Here is an 8,240-nt window from a genome sequence, read left to right as displayed (position 1 = left end):
GGTAAGAACATGGCAGATGACAATAATGTGGAAAAATATGAGGTTATCCACTTATAATAATAATCTTTATTGTCACAAGTAGGCTTGCTTAACACTGCAGTGAAGTTACTGTGAAAAGCCCCTCGTCGTCACATTCCAGCGCCCGTTCGGGTACACAGGGAGAGAATTCAGAATGTCCAAATTACCTAACAGCACGTCTTTCGGGACTTGTGGGAGGAAACCGGAGCACCCGGAGGAAACCCACACAGGCATGGGGAGAACGTGCAGACTCCACACAGACAGTGACCCAAGCCAGGAATCGAACCTGGGACCTAGTGCTGTAAAGCAACAGTGCTAACCACAATGCCGCCCAAACCTTGGTAGCAGGAACAGATGTAGAGTCTATTTCTTAATGGTGAAAGATTGGAAAGTGTAAATGAGCAAAGGGACCTGGATGTCCTTGTCAATAAATCACCCAAAACTAACATGCAGGTGCAGCAAGCTATTAAGAAGGCTAATGGTGTGTTAGCCTTTACCGCAAGAGGATTTGAGTAAAGGAGTAGCAAAGTATTGCTTCAAATGTGCAGAAGTTTGATTAGTTAGACCACACCTGGAGTACTGTGTACTGTTTTGGTCCCCTTACCTTAGCAAGGATATTATTGCCATATAGGGAGTGAAACAAATGTTCAGCAGACTTGGGATGACCGGACTGTCCTATGATGAAAGATTGGGGAAACTAGGCATGTACCCTCTAGAGTTTCCAAGATTGAAAGGTGATTTCATTGAAATCTACAAAATAATTAAAGGGGTGATGCAGCTAAGCCTACTCCTGCTCCTACAACCCTTTGGGCATTCTGACTGTTGGCTTTCATTACATAATAGTTGTTAGTTTGGGCAAAAAATATTAGCAGACTGTTTGTCTCCCAAAGCTGCGCCCATCTTTACCGGAACTGCATGTTTGAATCTCTCCAATCATATTTTCACCCCTGCCACAGTACCAAAACAACACTTTTCAAAGTCACAAATTACATCCTGTGTGACGGTAGCAAAGGTAAACTATATCTCCTTGTCTTTCTTGTCCTGTTCATAACTTTTGACATAATTGATGTCACTATTCTCCTTCTTTGTCTCACCACTATTGTCCAAAGGGGTGGGACAGCACTCAGTATGTTCCATTCTTAACTACCTAACCATATCCAGAGAACTACATTCAATGGTTTCTCCTCCCACTCCCATACTGTTACCTCTCTTGTCCCCCATGGATCTTCCCTCGGTCTCCTCTTATATCACATCTACTTGCTACCCCCATGCAAGAGCATCCGGTAACATAACATCAGTTTTCCATATGTAGTCTGGTGACACCCAGTTCTGCCTCATTATTGCCTCTTGTGATCCTTCCACTGTCTCTGAATTATAAGATTACTTGTCTGAATTCAAGTACTGGATGATCAGAAATCTGCTTCAATTAAATATTGGGATGAACAAACCAATTGTTTTCAATCCCAATGATAAACTTTATTCTCACCCACCCACTCCAGCCCTCTCCCTGATAACTGTCTGAGGTTGAACTAGACTGTTCCCAACCTTGGTGTCATAACTGACCACAGGATCGCTTCTCGGCCTTTTGGCTAAGATCAAGTGTCTGTAGATTGAGCCTTTGGTTCTGATCTGGTATGTCTCTCTTGTGGGGACCATGAATTCGATTCAATTTGAATTAGTTTTTTGGAGCAGGCGAGGAGCTGGATCAGGGGTTCGCCCCTGACCCACACTCTGAGCCCTAGCTTGGTAACTCAGAAAAAGAAAAAAAGAAAAATAACTGACCACAGGATGGGCTTCCAACATTTCTCACACCATCACTAACAGCGCCCACATCCACCCCCATAGCATCACTCAACTCTGTCTCAGCTCAACTGCTGCTGAAACTCTCACCCTTATCTACCCTCGTCTTGGCTATTCTAATCCACTCCTGGTCGGTCTCCTACCTCCTATCTTCAGTAAAGATAAGATCATCTGAAATACCACTGCCCGTGTCTTAACTTACAGTAAGGCCCAGTCACCTCTCATCCCTGTGCTCATTGACGTAAACCTGCTCCCAGCTAAACATTGACTTGTTTATAAAATTCTCAAACTGCTCCATTGCATTGTTCCTCTATTTCTATGCATCTTAAGTCCCACAACCCTCCGACATCTTTGCACTCCTGCAATTCTGGCCTCTTGAGCATCACTGATTTTAATTGCTCCACCATTGGTAGCCAAGTCTTCAATTGCCAAGGCCCTAAGCTCTAGAGGTTCTTCTGTAATCTCTCTGTTTCCCTATACACTTTAAAACTATCTTTTTGAGCATGTCCTTGGCCATCTGCCCTAATATTTCCTTATACGAACATATGAATTAGAAGCAGAAGTCGGCCATTTGGCCCTGTGAGCCTGCTCTGCCAATTAATAAGATCATGCATGATCTGTTTGTGTTCCAAATTCCATATTCCCATCTACCCCAATAACCTCTGATTCCCTTGCCTAACAAGAATCTATCTACCTCCACCTTAAAAATATTCAATGACCCTGCCTCCAATGCCTTCTGAGGAAGAGAGTTCTAAAGTCTCACAACTCTAAAAGAGCGACTCTTAATTTTAAACTGTGTCCCTTGTTCTGGACTCGCCCACAAGAGGAAACATTTTTTCCCACATCCACCTTGTCAAGACCATTCAGATACTTCAATCTAATCACCCCTCACTCACTCTTTGAAAGTCCTGTGGAAACAAGTCCACTCTGTCCAACATTTTCTCATCTAACCTGGCCATTCCAGGTATAAATCCAGTAATCCTCCTCTGGACTGCCTCCAATGTATTTACATACTTCCTTAAATAAGGAAAATTCAGTCCAAAGATGCACAGTTTAGGTGGTTTGGACATGCTAAATTGCCTCTCATTACCCAAAGATGTGCAGGTTAGGTGGGGTTATGGGGTTACGGGGATAGGACGGGGGAGTGGGTCTAGGTAGGATGCTCTTTCGGAGGGTTGCTGCTGACTCGATGGACTGAATGGCTTCCTTATGCACTGAGGCATTCTACGGATTCGAAGGAGGCCAAAACTGCACACAGTATTTGAGATGTGGAATCACTAATGCCCTGTATGACTGAAGCATTACATCTTTACTATTATGTTCGAGTCCTCTCATAATAAAGGATAGCATTCCATTAGGCTTGTTAATTACTTGATGCAATTTGGTTCAGTGCCAAATTTTGCTTTATTCTGCTTCGAGGAAGTGTCTTGGGATGTATTATTATGTTGTTATGGTCTTTGGCCAGACCCCAAGTTCTTGGTGAGAACTGGTTTGGGACCAGTAATGTTTTGTTTAAAATAGGCAAAGTTTGAGTTTTAAGACACTTACTTAGTGAAGAAAGCCACAAGATTCCACGAGTTTTGAATAAACAGAAATAAACTTTGCAAGGTCAGAAAGGTAAAACAATTTACAATATAAATCTTATTATACTCTAATATTCATGTTAAGTATGAGGTACATGTGAGTTAACAAACCAACTGTGGCCAAACGCACCACACTATACAATAAATTCCAAATTCGACCAAAATAGATTCCATGAATTTCCCTATAACCTACCCAGGCATTAGTCACATTGTGAGTCAACCAATCTCACTGAAACTCTGGATAAAAGCAAATTACTGCGATGCTGGAATCTGAAACCAAAGAGAAAATGCTGGAAAGATTTTTCAGCATTTTCTCTTTGGTCACTGAAACTCTGTCTCTCTCACAAGGGTTTCCAATCTTCACCTTCGAAGATCTTACCTTGGAATTCCCTCCAAAAGTCACTCCAACTTGGACAGCTTAAAGGATGGCCCACCTCACGTGGTTTCAATCTCACCTTCTGAGGTTCTGTTGTCCTGGATTCCCGAGTATATTCAAACATCAACTCACAAGCACAATTTCAGCTATTTGGTCATGCCAAGCAGTGCACTACTGCTCCAAAGGGGTACCTTTTCCTCAACAGTCCTCTCTACTTAAAGTCTGCTCCCCACAACCCTTTCTAAAGCTTGAAGATTGTTTCTTTGCTCCTTTCTTTTTTCCTGACTAAACTGGGACTTCTTTCTGTCCCCTGTCTTTGTCGCTTACCTAGGACTTTCTTTTGGGACCTGTCCCCTCCCTTTTCCCTCTACCTCTGGGACATCTCTCTTGGATTAAAACTGACTGTTCAGTGACCCTTCAGCTGATCTGGTGACCTATCAAAACACTCCAACAGTGCTCTTGTTACCAGACAGGAACAAATGTAACAAGAAGTAGAACATCCTGTGCCTTAAATGTTACAATCCCCATAGTCTGCTAACAACACAAAGGGACATGGAAAATAAATGTATTTCATAACAATATTAAAGGTGCTATATAAATACTACTTGTTGTCATACACATTGTAGATTGCAAACTGATGGATGCGGGATATGTCATCCTGTTGCATCATGTTAGGAACCGGTGGCAAATAAGTTAAGGATATTGATGACTTGCCATCCCAGAAAATAAATATGGAGAGTAGGCTATATATCTTTCTGCAGAGATATTTTATGCAACTTCCTTATGTATTGCTTGCCAGATTATTCCCAGAAAATGACTAGAAACCCAGAGACCCTATCTATGGAGTGGGTTATGTAGCTATGGGGAAATGAAGCTTTCAGATTGAGTGAGTGGATGGAAATTACATTAGAAAGGGAAACCAGAAGTTGCAATTTATGCTGGAATCAATAACCCAATAAGGAATAGAATTGAAGTCCTCCAAAGGGAATTTGCAGAGAGATTTGTCAAATCAAGCAAAGCAACAGCCCCTTAAATATAACTTTAGTCAGGCTGTAGCTCAAGTTTGAAAATTTCCTTGAGGCTAAACTCTGCCCTTTACTCAATTCTCACAAACAATTTGTTTCTCACTACTCCCTTGTTTGTTAATTTAAATTAACATTATCTCAACTTTTACATAGTAAGTCAATCAAATAATTTATTATCAGGTCAAACCAGCCTAAAGATATAAATGGTATAAATATGTATTAATATTTGAGCAGCTAAAGTGAAGTAAATTAAAGGTAGAATCTAATAAGATAAATAATTATAAGTTCAATATTTGTCTCTCTTAATGTGTAGAAATGTCTCACTTTACTGAGTTTTTGTTGTTCAAGCTGTAGGTACTAGATGGGGAGTGGTGTTGAAAGGAATACAGTGCATAGATTTCCCCAGGATTTGGTGCTACACTACAGATTGTTTCTGATCCATATAGATAATTTGGTTTCAGAACTCCAAAGTAAGTTGTTAATTTAGCAAATTAAATTAAATTAGGGAGGCCACTAGAATCTAGCAAAGGGTCTAAGGAATCCAGAAGGATCTGGACATCATCTACAAAGTCTTCCACAATGGTAAAAAAAAGATACTTACTTAATAGATCCTATCAAACTAACAAGAGGAGAGAAGTTGAAAGAGAGTACTGGGTACAGTAGTAAATATAAATTGTTGTCATTCAATCATTGCAGAGCATCAGTTTAAACAAACAGAATGCTAAACTCTTGACAGAATATAAATCTTATATCATGATGCTGGTGGTCCAGGTAGGGCTAATTTGAATACTGTGTTCAATCCTGGTCACCAAGGCACAAAAAGTAGCTTCCAGTTCCTGGAAGCTGTGTAATGAAGGATGATTAGGTAGATCTCTAGATGTTAGATGGCTGAGCTATGAAGAAAGATTATTAAAATTGGACTCAGAAGTTTATGTAAATTGGCATTAGACCCCAGAGTTGCTTTATTTACTGGATCGACAGTAAATTTGTGGATTGAAAGGAGAAAAAAGAAAATAATTAGCATTTTGGTGCTGCAAAATTTTCATTTTACGGCACTGTGTGCATAATTGTTAAAACAAAATCAACAATTTCATATTTCCAAGGGCTTTATGTTTTATCAGGAATTTAAAAAGATAAATAAAAAATGCACAAGTCTGCTGCTTAAAGTATTATTTTAACAGTAAAGATAAAATGTAATCTAAAAACAAAAGTGCTAGAAAAACTCAGCAATCTCTGGAGAAACAGGGTTTGCAAGTCCAGTGTGACTTCTTTGGTGAATGTAATGTCCCCATGCTGAGATCAAAGAGTTGGGCTTGAAGGGAGTTTGGATTGGAGAATTGGGGCTGCAGTGTTGTAACCCAATCTCTGATTTGAATTACCATCTGAATACAAATCCACAATGACAGCATGGGGCACTAAATTTCCCTTTATATTTGCTTACGATCAGCACATTATCAATACAATATCAATGTAATAAAATAAGGAATTAGGGAATTTTAAGTTTATCCAGAACTAAACATTTGTTTATCAGTTTGTAAACTACTAACAACATGGTGAATTTTTACTGATATGAATTAAGTGTTTCTAATATGAGTGTTTTCCTCGTGTTCAAGTTTCCTTTTAACTTTATAGAAGTGATTATGTCCCTTTACATTAGGACTTCTTACCTTTTAATATTTCTCCCTTCACTCCTCTTCTGAAAACATTAATTTGCACTTGATATCCCCACAAATTCACTTTTAGTAGGAGTTTTTATAGAGACTGATCGTAAGTGAGAACCCTGATTGCTTTCCCCCTTCCCAACCCAGGGGTCCTGTCATGTTCCTATGGTCTCGTGATAGGGTCTGTCACTATTGGACATAAATTGACTCACTGCATTCTGGGGGCTTTTAGTCTGATTTCTTTTGCCTAAAAAGCTCAGTTCTCCACTGCCTTAGCCAACTAAATCACCGGGAAAGAACATTATGGATGTTTAATAATGCAATTTGTAACAGTCATCTGTAGTGATTTGATCTCGATACTAATCCAATCTGTAAATAATGTAAAATGCGGACTTCTCTCTTACTCTGGTAGTTTTCCTAACCAATATTTATCCAAATGCTGGGACAATATAGTTACATTTATTTGGTTATTCCTGTGTGGTTTTTGTCTTGGCAGTTTCTTTAAAATGACATGCAAGACAAAATTAGCCAGAGAACCACACACAAACCATCGTGTGGGTACCGTGAATGACAAGATGCTTTCTTGACATCAAACATACCCCGCACTGAAGTAACATTTTCCATTGTAAAGGTCAACGAGGAGGATACACTCGCCCACTCTAGGATGTCTGCAGTCCCGAATCCCGGAGTTGAAGTTTATGGACTTATACTGAAACAAAATATTTTCAGCTTCATTAACATTGCTCCCCAAGCGTTTCTTTCCCTGCATCAACTCAAGGCAAACTTTGTCACTGGTTAAAAGTGTGAGAAACGAATCGATCTCCTAGTCGCAGCATCCCTTCGATCGTTTATCACAAACGAATTCTTGATTTCGCCGACCGAAACTTTATCTTATTAGAAGACGCACTTTCACATTAGATGCAGATCGCTCACCATTCTGCAGTCGATGCATGTTTACACGGCAATTATTGTGATCAGAAATTGCCTTTGGGCAACGAATTAGGCAACACCTACACCGAATTCCATTGACACAATGTGCAATGGTTTTGTGAACCAGCCAGCGCTCAATAATCCGTTAACGCCACCCCATAATTTACTATTTGCTGCGGAAGGTGTGACTGCAGGCGAGGTAATTGCGAGACATCCTGATTTGTATCTGGTGTTTTTTTTTAAGGTAATGTGAAGAATGTGATAAAACATGCAGTTCCAACTAACAACGGAAGCACTGCATTAACAGTGCACGCTGCATTTATTGGAAACACTTGGTGGCAAACCATATTATTGATGTGCATAACGAGGGAGATACTGAAGAAAAAAAAGCATATCGAGATGTGTTGCCTTTAGATTCCGGCACTTGCCCACTGCGGGAGTCTCAGAGGGGAGACTGTCAATCAATCAAAGTGAACCAGCGCGCTCCCTCCCGTCCCTTGCGCGGATGCCACCGCACATGCGCCGTGTCGGGGGGTTGGTTGTAGTGGTGGTGGGGGAGGGGGGGGAGGGCGTGAGTGATGGAATCCCAATGAAGCGGAGCGGAATGCGCGCATGCGTACTACCTCTCCCAACCTTCACATTCGGAGGGGCGTGTGGCTGGGAGAGAGCACGAGCGGCAGTGTAAGCCCGCGCGCGCACACACAATCAGACTCGCTCGCGCGCGCGCGCACACACAATCAGACTCGCTCGCGCGCGCGCGCACACACAATCAGACTCGCTCGCGCGCGAGCGGAGCTGGTGCATTCGACATTCCCCAGGAGCCTTCCCGGGGTTTGAAGCACTGGCA

At 41.2% G+C, this 8,240-nt stretch overlaps 1 non-coding gene across 1 annotated transcript; it reads left to right on the top strand.

Moving 5' to 3' along the window:
* The first annotated feature begins 1,587 nt into the window (after window positions 1–1,587).
* LOC140415708 (U2 spliceosomal RNA) lies at window positions 1,588–1,781 on the top strand. Its single transcript, XR_011944627.1, has one exon. It is a non-coding gene; the product is annotated as a U2 spliceosomal RNA (small nuclear RNA).
* The last annotated feature ends 6,459 nt before the right edge of the window (window positions 1,782–8,240 follow it).

The sequence above is a fragment of the Scyliorhinus torazame genome, chromosome 4 (genome assembly GCF_047496885.1).
Source record: "Scyliorhinus torazame isolate Kashiwa2021f chromosome 4, sScyTor2.1, whole genome shotgun sequence".
NCBI lineage: Eukaryota > Metazoa > Chordata > Chondrichthyes > Carcharhiniformes > Scyliorhinidae > Scyliorhinus > Scyliorhinus torazame.
The sequence above is the reverse complement of the archived record's forward strand: the minus strand, read 5'-3'. Positions and strand labels throughout refer to the sequence as shown.